Source organism: Prionailurus bengalensis, chromosome B1 (genome assembly GCF_016509475.1).
Source record: "Prionailurus bengalensis isolate Pbe53 chromosome B1, Fcat_Pben_1.1_paternal_pri, whole genome shotgun sequence".
In the NCBI taxonomy this organism is placed as follows: domain Eukaryota; kingdom Metazoa; phylum Chordata; class Mammalia; order Carnivora; family Felidae; genus Prionailurus; species Prionailurus bengalensis.
Genome location: NC_057344.1, coordinates 14,428,223 through 14,441,959, shown reverse-complemented (window position 1 = coordinate 14,441,959; position 13,737 = coordinate 14,428,223).

Below are 13,737 nucleotides of genomic sequence, written 5' to 3'. Positions count from 1 at the left end.
TGGTTTATTGTCCTTTTTGCCCCGCTATAAACCGAGTTTCAGTTCCAAACGGCACCTGTCTCGCTGGCCTCCGCATCTGAGATGTACTCTGACCTTCAGTGACAGAGAGCAGAGAACGTGGACGTTTACTCTGGACGTGATCCGGGGCAAAGCGACGGCGAAGACGGGTGTTACACGTCGTCAGGGGCTGGCTCTCTGGCCGGCTGTTGTCAGCTTGCTGGTGGTGTAACACGATTAGTACCGTCCACGTGCCCAGAGGGGTTAACAGCGGGGCGCGTGTTTTTAAAGCCTGAAAATAAAAGTCAGTAACCAACTAATGAGGGTTGTCAAGCTATAGTAACTTGCACGGGGTTGGATCTCCTTCGGAATCCCCACGATGTGTTCCCGACACTGGCACACGGGGGAGCCGTGGGTTGATGCCTTCCCCCCGCCCCCCACCCGCCAGCTCCCAGGGCGGCCTGAATGGGCCTGGATGGCAATGTGCGGGCTGCCCGTTATAAACCACTTGCCCAGGGGGCAGCTTTATCTTTGCATCCATTTGCTTCAGGCTGGGGCATTCTGTGTGGTTCCTGGGCAGACAAAGACGGGGATCTTACCTGTCAGAGTGACAGCACAAATACCCCAGTCATCCGTGAAAAATCCATGTGCAAACACACAAGGAAAATACAGTAATACAGGAACTATGTTGCAATCGACTTAAAAAACCCGAGACAACGCCTTCCGACGTCGCTCAGGGTTCCAGGTAGCAGGTCTGCTGGGAACGGCCTCTGTGTTTTCTCTCGGGGCCCTATGGCTAAGGGGTTCTTGCCTTGTGAGAACGGCGCTGTGCCATAGTTAGGTCAAAGGATGGTGTTCTCCCGCTGAAGTGTAAACGTTGGAGAGCTAAGGTAAAAACAAGAGTCGGAGGTTTGCACTGTCAGAGGATGGTTCCCTTGTGGGGCAGCCCCTGGAGTCAGGGTCAGGCTTTCCTTTCGGCGTGGTTTCTTGAAGGCACCTCGAGAGCTCCAGCCACTTCTTCTTCTTCTTTTTTTTTTCTTGAGAGAGAGAAAGGGCACAAATGAGCGAGGGGCAGAGAGAGAATCTCACAAGAGGCAAAGAGAGAGAGAGAGAGAGTGGTGGAACTCACGCGGAGTTTGAGCTCACCCGATGTGGGGCTTGAACTCACCCGAGGCGAAGTCAGATGCTTAATGACTGAGTCAGCCGGGCAGCCAGGGTCTGGCCCCTTCTCAACTTATCACTGAGCTAGCGGTTAGGGAGGAAGAAAAGAAGAAAAAGTGGAACAATAACCCTGTATGGAGAAAGATGAAACCCGCCCCCCCACCCCGTAATCGCGTGGCTTTGATTCCTCTGCTAATCCAGGGGGCGAGCCTCTCCATCTCCCAAAAGAAAAACCCAGCCTGAGTACACAGGAGTTTCTTTTCTTGGTGTCTCTTAATACGAAGGAGACAAGCTGGCATTTTTGAAAGGTCACTGACAAAGGAAAACAAAAAGGGAACAGCTACAGACAATATCAGCCGTATAGAAAATGGGATTCCCGGGGCGCCTGGGTGGCGCAGTCGGTTGAGCGTCCGACTTCGGCCAGGTCACGATCTCGCGGTCCGTGAGTTCGAGCCCCGCGTCGGGCTCTGGGCTGATGGCTCGGAGCCTGGAGCCTGTTTCCGATTCTGTGTCTCCCTCTCTCTCTGCCCCTCCCCCGTTCATGCTCTGTCTCTCTCTGTCCCAAAAATAAATAAAAAACGTTGGAAAAAAAAAAATTAAAAAAAAAAAAGAAAATGGGATTCCCGATGCCCAGGAGCTCCCGGGGGGCTCGGTCAGTTGAGCATCCGACTCTTGGTTTTGGCTCAGGTCATGATCTCACAGTTTTGGGTGTTCCAGCCCCGCGTCGGGCCCTTCCCTGACAGTGCAGAGCCTGCTTGGGATTCTCTGTCTCCCTCCCTCTTTCTACCCCTCCCCCGCTCATGCTGTCTCTCTAAAGACAAATAAACTTTAAAATTTTTTTAAAAAATCATATTTCCTCAAGACTATGTCTGATCCTACCGTGATGGTGCAACTCGACAGGCACGAGGGTCCTCTTGTCATCACTGCCATCTTAGCTTTCGTCGGCCAAGAATAACCGAAATGTATCATCGCTTATGATCGTCCCATAATGACATACACGCATCTCCCCCCCTCAGGCCTGGAGGCCTCGCACAAATGAGGAGCTTAATAGCTATCCGTTGAGTGAATAAACGAACGACGTTGTATTTCTCGGATTGATGTACAGAACAGAAATGATTGACATGCTTGGGGCCCAGAAAATGGTTCAATAAGCCTGTTGTGGGATTTACCAATGTCCGTGGGCTCCTCTAGGCTGGATCGTTACTTCAATCCTTTGCCTTGCTCGTTCCCTCCTTCCATCCACCCAAAGCCTTCTGCAGGGATGCGTTTTGTGCAGCAAGTGTAGGGGACGAATACGCATCAGTGAGAAACCTTCCTCTGAGCTCTCCTAAGCAGTGATGGGTATTATTCAGGGAAAGTCGGGGCTGGGGGCAGCCCCCGCGGGGATGGAAAGAAACACGAGTTTGGCACACCAGGGAGCACCGTGCGCTCAGGGAAGTTCGGGCGAAGGACAATACAAGGGACCGACTTCAACTGTGAACAATTTGCCGGAGGTACGAAATGTAAGCGTCCCTTTGGGAAATGAGGCAATTAGTGTTTCGGAACCGTACGCACACGAAGGTAGAATTGCTAAGTGTCTTCTTACAAATGGATCAGACCAAAGAGAAGTAACCCGGAAACCTGGCAGGTCAGAATGAATTGCTGTGAACACAACAATGAGAAGCGCTTTGGGTTGGCAAAGATTAAAAAGGATGTGGGTTCACAAGGTCGCCAATGCAAGTAAGGGCACAGGTGCTTGCAAACTATTTATTTTTTATTTTTTTATTTTTTTATTTTTTTGAGAGAGGGTGCAAGTGAGTGAGGGGCACAGAGAGAGAAAGAGAGAGAGAGGGAGAGAGAGAGAGAAACGGGGCTCAGCTGAGATGGGGCCCAAGCTCACACACCATGAGATCGTGACCCTGAGCCAAAGCCAGAAGCTCAACCAACTGAGCCACCCAGGTGTCCATTTGCAAGCTTTTTAAAGCGCATGCCCTTTGAACCAGAATATTCTGTACTTTCCTCGTGAAGACCCTCATCACACTTTATTTGCATTCCTTATTTAATACCTCAATTCTCTACCAGACTAACAGCCCTGTAGGAGGGACTGTGTCTATCTCGATTATTGCTCTATCCTAGTGTCAAGAGAGATTGTTAGGAGACACTTGCTACGCGTTTTAATGAATTAGTGAATACCTCCCGTTTCTAAGACGCTGCCCCAAAATGTTGGTAAATGGTCACTTATCTCTCCGTGGCTTCTAATGCGTCTACAGAGGAGAGATTGGCTAAATAAATTAAAGGCATCTATTCAATAGAATACTATGCAACCATTTAAAATGATGGTCCAATACATAAATAAGAATATTAAAAAAAATAGAGATAGAGGGGAGAAACAGCGTTCCATACTTATAGACACGGGAAGGTGCTCACAATACAGAGCCATGGACACACAAAGCCAAGTACACAACTGCACACCATCTAGTGTGGAGTTTCTGTAAAGTAGAAAGCTGTGGGGGCAGGAAACCAGGTATTTTTATTTTCCTCTTCACGTTTCTGTATCGGCCGACTTAAAGAAGTTTTCTTTAAAAAATTCCTTTCATCGTGTGGAAAGCCAATAAAACCACTTCCGTTTTGAAAACAATGTAATTGTTGGTTCCCGTTTGGCCTTTCTCCATACCCCAGGCAATTATAGGCTGGTCTCAAGAAAAGAGGAAAAATGGCCTCAATTAGAGAACACCAGAAACTAGCACCTCATTAATTGAGGGAATTAAAAAGAAGGAATTGTGTCTGCTACAGGCTCTCCCCTTTGCAGCAAACAAAAGGACCCTGAAAAGCAATTTAAAAAAGCCAAAGAAATAAAAATGCATCACGGGGCCGCAAGTTGACTCGGCGCCCGATTAAGACTCAGAACAGCAAATCGGGAGATGATGAATCACAGGGGTTTTTTTTTTCCCCCTTTGGATCCATACACATAATAATGCATAGTTGCAACCCAGTGTCACCTGCCTGGAGGCCCTGAAGTCCCCCAGCCCCTCTGCAGCCGCTTTTTTTTTTTTTTAAACATCCAAACACTCACTCGCGAGCCCATGCCATACTGGGGCTAGAGGACGTTGTTGGCCTCACAACAGGATGAATGATGACTCCCCCTGATTTGGGGGTAGGGATACAAGTTTATTGTCTCACTGCCATCTCTCGCTACAAACCCCTGCTTTTACTGAATCTGGGTGACCTGTCCATATTCTCACTTCCCGGGGCTGCTCCCTCCTCCCCGCACTGCTTTGTCCTCGCAAACAGACCCCCCCCCCGTTTCCCAAAGCACCAAGATCTGAGGACCACGTGGGGCTCAGAGAGACCCCCACCGCCCTGCTCAGAATAGGTACTGACTTGCAATTAATGAGCCCACATCACCCAGCCCTTCATCCCTCTGCACTCCTGCCGCGGGGTCCTTCTCCCTGGCTGTCCCTCATCTCCTCGTGTCCGTGCCTTGTCTTGCGTCCTCAGGCTGCCTCTTCTCTTCTAGACCCTTCTCTTCCATTTCTGTTTTTCTCTCCATCTTCCAAGCCCACAAAGCACTCTTCTTCTAGAACAGCCAGAGGACCCTGCCTACATCCCCCATACTTTAATGTTCTTTTTCTTTTTTTAATTTTTTTTAACGTTTATTTATTTTTGAGACAGAGAGAGACAGAGCATGAACGGGGGAGGGGCAGGGAGAGGGGGAGACACAGAATCGGAAGCAGGCTCCAGGTTCTGAGCCGTCAGCCCAGAGCCCGACGCGGGGCTCGAAATCACGGACCTCGAGATCGTGACCTGAGCTGAAGTCGGACGCTCAACCGACTGAGCCACCCAGGCGCCCCTCTTTAATGTTCTTTTAATATTTATTTATTTTTGGGAAAGTGCAAGTGAGAGAGGGGCAGAGGATCCGATGCGGGCTCTGGGCTGACAAGCTGACAGCAGTGAGCCCCATATGGGGCTTGAACTCATGAACCATGAGATCCTGACTTGAGCAGAAGTCAGAAGCTCAACCAACTGAGCCACCCAGGTGCCCCACATCCCCCTTACTTTATTAAGGAGAACAATTTAATTCCCGCTTACTCTCTGCCCTCCCCTGCCAATCTCAACCCAAATAAACTCCACTGAGGGCTTTATGTCTTCTGACCAAAAAGCCCCCATACGTGTTCTTTTTTTTTTTTTTTAAGTTTTATTTTTCTTATTTTTGACAGAGAGAGCAAGTGTGAGCAGGGGAGGAGCAGAGAGAGAGGGAGACACAGAATCCGAGGCAGGCTCCAGGCTCTTAGCGGTCAGCACAGAGCCCGACGCGGGGCTCGAACCCACGAACCGTGAGATTCATGACCTGGGCCCAAGGAGGATGCTTAACCGGCTGAGCCACCCAGGTGCCCCAACCCCACATGTGTTCTTAAGCACGTATGCCATCTACATTGAGTAGGGCTTTTCCCCCCTACCATGTGAAAGATCTATGTTAATTAAAAATTTTAAATAGTAATTTCCTCTTCTCATTGAAATATCGATAGGGATCAGATGTCAGAGGTGCTTAGCTACGTAGATATTTGCTACATTTCTGTATACACAGGTTTATCCCTGTCCACACATAATGGGTTTTTTTTTAAGTAAATAAAAACTGGAGTTTTCCTTAAGAATCTGTTCCCGTTTCTGTTGTACGAGCTTTAGAGGTGGGGAAGCAAAACAGGAACATATGGAAAAGGTATTTGGGGGTTTGGTACGGACATTTTGTAAGAAATCTCGAAGCAGCCGTGTCTCTGAGAGTCTTTGCAAAGTGGTCTAGAATCAAGGAAAACAAGAGTTTCCATTTTGATGGAGGTCTTGGCAGCTGTCCATGGTCTTCAGAGAGGTTTCAGCCTCTTGTTCCTTGAAGATGGTCCCTTGGACGTTCCCCCCTCAGCTGGGCTTCCTCTCTCTGAACTTCAGGCAGAGGGCACCCCCAGGTCGAGCAGAAAGATAGTGTTCTTTGAAGTGGCCCCGGATGGATAGTTATAATCCCTCCTCAGCGTAATCCAAGCTATGAATAATTTAGAGTTGGATTGCAACCCTTACTGGCCATTGACTGTTCCACAAATCTCTGCCTTTTCCCCTCTTTCCATCTTGGATGGCCCTGAAAACATTTAATAGAGCATCCGGCATTGAGTGTGTGCCTAAGCGTTCAAGAAACACGACTGAAATTACCCAAGAACATGCGTGTGCATTGACTGCGGGCAGCATAAATATTGTCTCGAAGTCATGTCTGGGAAGCATGATGAACTTATTGTGGGTATCCGCGTTCTGGAGGGACATTTATAGCAACAGCGAAAAGGCCAGATAATGGCCCCATTTAGAACAGCCATTTGGTACCATAAATACATTTCCGCAAATAAATCTGCTGATTACGCTCACACTGCCCTAACAGCTCAGCCAAGTGGTTTGCCCTAAACGCTGCAAAAGGCCCCGCCGTGTGTTCATCCACATCAGGGACCTCACATGAAGAAATACAACTGGCAGGCCCCTTTCGGAAATGATTGCACAAAATGAGGAGAGAAATGGGGGGAAAAAATCTCGCCGAGGCCAGCGTTTATATAGCCGGTTGCCTCTACGAAATCATAATTACTGCTTCAGGAAAAATCGGCCACAATTCAAGACCCAGAAAAGCGTTTCTACAAAGATCTTTGAGATGACAAAAGAAAAAAAAACCCCAAAACAAGCTTTCTTTCAGATACACTATAAAGATGAGGTGGACAGTGACGTGCTGAATTGTTAACCCTTTGGAGGGACAGCGGGTTTAAAGTCCTTTAGAGCTTCCCCTTGGCTTTTAGGATGGAGTTTAAATTCCCTAAGATGACAGAAAAGACCATTCATGGTGTAGCTGCGTCCTCTCTGCCACCAGGAGTCTTTCATGAATCTGGTTCTAACCATACAGAGCCCCCAACAAATGTCTCTTGCCCTCCGGAGGGTTCTCCCCTCTTCTGTCCACACCCATTTCACTCAGTAGAATCTTATTTGTCATTAGGAATCCAGGGCACAGATCATCCCCCCGGGGAGCCTTCCCTGAGTCTCTTCCTCCACCCCTGACTGATTTGGTCCCCCACCCCCCCCCCAGCTCTGATGGCTGCCTGGTCATCTTGTGTGGTTTTCTTGTCTTTCTTCCGGGAGGCTGAGGGAAAGGGCTTGTGTCCCTGGTTCTGGAACATAGTTGGCGCTTGATGAACATTTCTTAACTAGTAAGAGACAACAGGCACCGAGTACCAGGCGCTGTTCTTAAGTCCTTTACATGCCTTATACTCTCTCAGTAGCCCCCCAAAGCCTTAAGGGGTAGGGGCTCATAGTAACCTCATGTTATAGGGAGAAAACTAAAGCACAGAAAGTCTGAGTAACACTCCAAGGTCAGTCATACAGTTAGTAAGTGTTGGAATCAGGATTTGAACTCAGGCAGTTAGACTCCTGAGCTCCTATTTTTAAATGCCGCATTGGGTTGAGAGAATAAATGGATGAATAAATACAATGGTGAGGAGACATCTTGATGTTCTTTCTTTCTTTCTTTCTTTCTTTCTTATGTTTATTTATTTTTGAGAGAGAGAGAGAGTGCGAGCAGGGGAGGGGCAGGGAGAAATGGGGACAGAGGATCTGAAACGGGCTCCACCCTGACAGCACAGAGCCCGATGCGGGGTTCGAAGTCACAAACTGTGAGATCATGACCTGAGCCGAAGTCGGACGCTTAACCGACTGAGCCACCTAGGTGCCCCTTGAGGTTATTTCTTGAGAGAGGAGGAGGTCAGGAGAAGCTAGAGTTCTCCTGTCACACACACCGGAGCCTGGCCCCTTGTTCTCGGGAGCCTGAGGCCTATATATGGCGCCTGTGGGGAGACCCAGGGGAAGGGGTGGGATAGGGGTGGAAAAAAACCACTCTTTCTCTTTGACATCTTCTTGCTCCTTTGACTTCTTGCCAATTTGTTCCTTTGGGGGTAAATAATTGTAGGTTGCAGGGGTGGGCATGGATTATTTCATTTTCTTAAGCAATAAACAATAAGCCTCACTTGCCCTTATTACTGTGATTCAGACATTAATGCCCTCTCTCTCCGGCCTAGACACTGTCCAGACTGAAATTGCCACAGATTTCTTCCACGTGTGCTGGTGTCCCAGCCACAAAGCTTCAGTGGCTCTTTCACCGCCCCCCTGCTGGGCTCTGATGGTCCATCTCTCAGGTCCAGGTGGGGATGAAGTGAGAGGTGACGAAGATAAGCGTCAGGAACCGACCCAGGGGCTGCTGAGGGGTCACCGGGGCTCCAGCAGGGCTTTCCTGGGATTTCCCCAAAGAGAGTGGCTGTTGGGCACATCTGGAGAAGGGCAGAGGGGCAGAGTTGTAGACCATGTCCTTTGGATGGTTCTAGTGCCTCAGCCCCAGAACAGTGCTTGGGGCTTAGTAGGACCTTGGTGAACGTTTGTTTGCCTGTGGAAGGAAAGAGGGAAGGGAGGAGAGTGGGAAGGAAGGAAAGAAGGAAGGAAGGAAGGAAGGAAGGAGAGAAAGAAGGAAGGAGGGAGGCATGGAGGGAGAGAAGGACAGGAAGCCGGTCCAGAAAGATACACAGACTTGGGTATTGAAGAGGGGAGGGTTAGACATGACACAAGAAAAGCCAAGGGTCATGTTAACCTATGTTAGACTCACATCTGACGGTAGGGGGTGGTCTTTAGGGTGGCGGGTTTTATTTTCCACGTCTTTTCCCCAAGGCTTGATTTCCTGTAGGTCTCAGGTACGTGTTAATTTTCCTGGGTGCAGGATTTGGACTTTGTGGATGAACAAGTTACTGCTTTGGGATTTTAAACCACCTCCCAGGTCCCACGGTGGCTCTTTTCTGAACTCACCCAGCCTCTCAGGGTTCAGATCTGCTCATGAGGCTAGCTGGAGCACAAAGTGAGCTTTTACAACAGGTATATTTTGATTTTGGGCAGCATTTGTCTTCACATAGCAGAGAACGGCTCTGAGATTTCAGGATGGGTTATGGGCTTAGTTCACTGTGGTTCTGTTCCCACAGTCTCACCACAAAGGCCTCCTAATGAGATGATATCCGAGCGTTACCCAGTTGCTTGTTTATTATTTTTCCTGGCTACGCCCCGAAGGTTGGCAATGACGAAACCGAACCCCGATTATTTTATCGCAATGAGGTCAGCTCAATGTGAGATCTCCTGGCTGAGACCCAGAAAATATCATAACTCACTCAAGATAAGGTCAGTGTCATGGAGTAAATCACAAACTCTCTAGTGAGAACAACGCTCCGTATACACTAACATCCATTTGCAGACGTGTTCTTAATCAGTGCTTCTAACAATGCATCCTCTATTTGAAGGGTTTGCTGCTTTAATCTCAGACAATAATGGTCATTCACTTTCTCAAGCCGGCAGCTGCCTTCCCCCTTCTTATAAAATTCCTTAATTGGAATCACCCTCTCATTGACCTAAACCATTCATTACAAACTATTCCAGACAAGCTCCTGATAACCCTGTAGTCGAGGAGGCTCTGTTTTTCTCTTATTTCAGATGCTTGTCCACTCGAGGAAGCTCTAGTCACCGCTCTGAAAGCTCATTTCTTTTGTCCTCATGTTCATAATGCACAGCTTTGCATTTAGTAGCAGACCTGGGACCACTCTATCTTGGGGTTTCATTATTTATCCAACAAGGTTGATTAGAGCTGGTGCTAGAAATAAGTATTCTCCTACGCTCTCGATGGGAGGGGCAGTTGCTACAACATTTCTGGAGAGCAATTTTGTGCCATGTGTCAAAAACTTTAGAATTAAATCGTTAATGAAGAATTAATATTAAATGTTAATTAAGTATAACGGACATTCGATAGGAATATTAAATAAATTGTTAATAATTTAAAACTATTTGTTCAAACAAATGCCTAGAAATTTATCTGAAATAATCATGCCCGTGTCAAATGATTTGACGATGAAGATGCTCACCGAGACTTTTTTTTATAAAAGCAAAAAACTAGAACCTCCGAGATGCCTAATAATAAAGGATTCGTTAAATTAATTCATGAATTATAAATATGTTTTTATGGCAAAACCACACAACGAGCTAGACGGGAGCCACGGGGACAGTGAGGGGACTGGGGGCAAGCAGAGCTGTTATCAACCTTGGCCACCCCCCAGAGGGACGTGGAGGGAAGGGAGGGACGACCAGCACATGTCGGAGAGCATGGCCGCTGGTCAAGACCAAGGCCAGCCCAAGGGACCTTGTGCAGCGGAGGCCAAGACACGGCTGCTTCGAGATTTCTTACAAAATGTCCGTACCAAACCCCCAAATACCTTTTCCATATGTTCCTGTTTTGCTTCCCCACCTCTAAAGCTCATACGACAGAAACGGGAACAGATTCTTAAGGAAAACTCCAGTTTTTATTTACTTAAAAAAAAACCCATTATGTGTGGACAGGGATAAACCTGTGTATACAGAAATGTAGCAAATATCTACGTAGCTAAGCACCTCTGACATCTGATCCCTATCGATATTTCAATGAGAAGAGGAAATTACTATTTAAAATTTTTAATTAACATAGATCTTTCACATGGTAGGGGGGAAAAGCCCTACTCGATGTAGATGGCATACGTGCTTAAGAACACATGTGGGGTTGGGGCACCTGGGTGGCTCAGCCGGTTAAGCATCCTCCTTGGGCCCAGGTCATGAATCTCACGGTTCGTGGGTTCGAGCCCCGCGTCGGGCTCTGTGCTGACCGCTCAGAGCCTGGAGCCTGCCTCGGATTCTGTGTGAGGCCAAGAGAATAAAGATTCTCCTTTCTCTCTCATCTCCAACTCAGGCTCCTGTTGACTGAGCTAAAGACCACAACAAAGGTAAGGGGTCCTGTGAATGGCATTCCTACAGGGCAGATGCAGACGGGGAGCGGTGGGGAAGAGTGGACAGGGCCGGTGTTTTCGTTTCTGTGGCCGCCATAACAAATCGCCACAGACTTGGTGGCTTGAAACACAGACACTTATACTCTCATGGTTCTGGAGGCCAAAAGTCTAAGATCAAGGTGTCCACAGGGTTGGCTCCTTCCGGAGGCTCAGAGGGAGAATCCACTCCACGCTTCTCTCCTGGCATCTGATGGCTGTTAGCCGTCCTTGGCGCTCCTTGGCTTATAGGCACATCACTCAGATTTATGCGTCCGCCTTCACATGGCCTTCTCTGTTTCTCCTTCGCGTCTCTCCTCTTCTGAGAACATTGGTCACTGGATTTAGGGCCCACCCAACTAATCTGGGACAAGCCCCTGTTGAAACCATTAACTTAATCACATATGCAAAGACCCTTTTTCCAAACAAGCTCACATTCACAGGTTCTGCGCAGGCGTATCTTTTTGGGAAGGGGACCATCCAACCCATCACGGGCAGGCAGATGGTATGTGGTACAACCATGGAAAGATTCTCATGCAGACACATAGGTAGAGGGCCAGTGGAACGGGAGAAAAATGTCTTCTTATCCTTTGTTTGGCAAGGAAACCATGTGTGTGCGTATCTAAGCATAAAAAAGTAATTGTGAGAGAAAACCCAGGAGTGTTTAGAATGGATCTTGCTCTGTGGCAAGATTACAGATGATTTTTCTTTGTTTTCTTTCATTCATTCATTCATTCATTCATTGTTCGTACATTAAAAGAAGATGATGCTATGTTACTTTGTATTATGAAAAAAGCAAATAACAGAGAGGGAGAGAGAGAGAGAGAGAGAGAGAGACAAAGAAGAAAAGGCCGAGTGATAGCAGTGTTATGATCTGCATGAGACAATGACAGGAGTTTGCCCAAAATGTAAATGAGAGAAAGCCCCCACGTGTGGTCACGGGTGACCCATGCTTCTCTCCTAATAACATGAATGGAAAAAGGCAGAGTGCCTGCTTGGGTGGCTCTGTCGTTAATCATCTGACTTTGGCTCAGGTCATGATCTCACGGTCCGTGAGTTCGAGCTCCACAAAGAGCTGTCTGCTGTAAGGACAGAGCCTGCCTCAGATTCTCTGTCCCCCTCTTTCTCTGCCTGGCTCCCCCTTGCACTCTCCTCTGTCCGTCTCAAAATAAATACACTTAAAAAAAAAAAAAGAAAGAAAGGAAAAGAGCATTCATGCTTTGTTTTTCAAGCCCCAAAGCACTTTTACTGTAGTCTATGGGATTTTCAACCACTGGCTTCTGTCCCATCACAACAAAGAAAAAAAGGCCATATCCTGGCCTCCGGAGAATGGATTTAATTGCATTTGTTTACATGGCCAAAGCAGGGCTGGGCATTACCACGACCACAGGTGCCTCAAGGCTCTGACATACACCTGACCTTAGACCATGGCCGTGTAAGAACTTTTCTTCACACTGAGTCTGCATCCTGGCCAGAAGGTTCCGATGCTGAGAATACCTTGGGGGTCCCCAAGTCATCCTGGCATAGCCCTGCCCCTTCACTCAGTGTCTCAGAAGACATCCTGCTCTTTAGACAACTTGTCATTAAGACCTAATCTCCTACTTCTTTTCATGTTTCTTCAAAACTTATCAGAATATCTTTAGGCAATCCTAGGAAGCGGGAGTTGCAAGTGCAAAGGTCCTGAGGCAGCCACAAGGAGAAGGTGGGGAAGTCACAGACGTCAAGATGTGAGAGGAAGTGAGTCTAACCATAGGGTTTTCTCATAAGGAAAGGGAAACAGATAAAGGGTCTTGACTTGAAATGACTTAAAGCCTTTCTTAGCAGACTTTATTTTTTTTTAAGGACAGTTTGAGATCTACAGAAAAATTGAGAACATAGACTATGGGGCGCCTGGGTGGCTCAGTCGGTTAAGCGGCCGACTTCAGCCCAGGTCACGATCTCGCGCTCCGCGAGTTCGAGCCCCGCTTCGGGCTCTGTGCGGACAGCTCGGAGCCTGGAGCCTGTTTCAGATTCTGTGTCTCCCTCTCTCTCTGCCCCTCCCCCACTCACACTCCGTGTTTCTCTCTCTCAAAAAAATAAACATTAAAAAAAAATTTTAAGTTGAGAACTTAGTATAGAAAGTTCCCATATGTCCCAGTTTCCCCTACTACTAACATCTTACATTAGCATGATACATTTGTTGCAACTAATAAATGAAAATTGATGCCTTCGTATCAACGCAGGGTGTATTTAGACTTCCACAGTTTTTATCTTATCTAGGACACCACATTGCATTTAGTTGCCTTGTCTCTTCAGCGTCCTCTGGCTGTGGCAGTTTCTCAGATGTTCTTTGCTTTTGATGACAGGGACAGTTTTGAAAAACTGACTACTGGTCATATATTTTGGAGGAACGTTGACTATTAGAATTATCTTATGTTTTGTTTTGTTTTGTTTTGTTTTGTTTTGTTTTGTTTTGTTGTAGAAGTCTGCCTGCTGGCAGAGAAGAGATTGCAACGGCGGGGAGGAGTGGAAGGCGTGTGCTTTATTCAGGAAGGACATGAAAGAGAGGCAACATGGTGACCGGAAGTGGATGGGTTCCAGATGCATCTGGAGTTAGAGCTGCCGGGCTTTGAGGACAGATTGGATGTAGGCTAGGAGAGAGGAAGAGAAGTCTCTCAATAATGAATAAACATTAAAAAAAAATTTTTTTTTTTAAAGAATATAGGTACTGAAG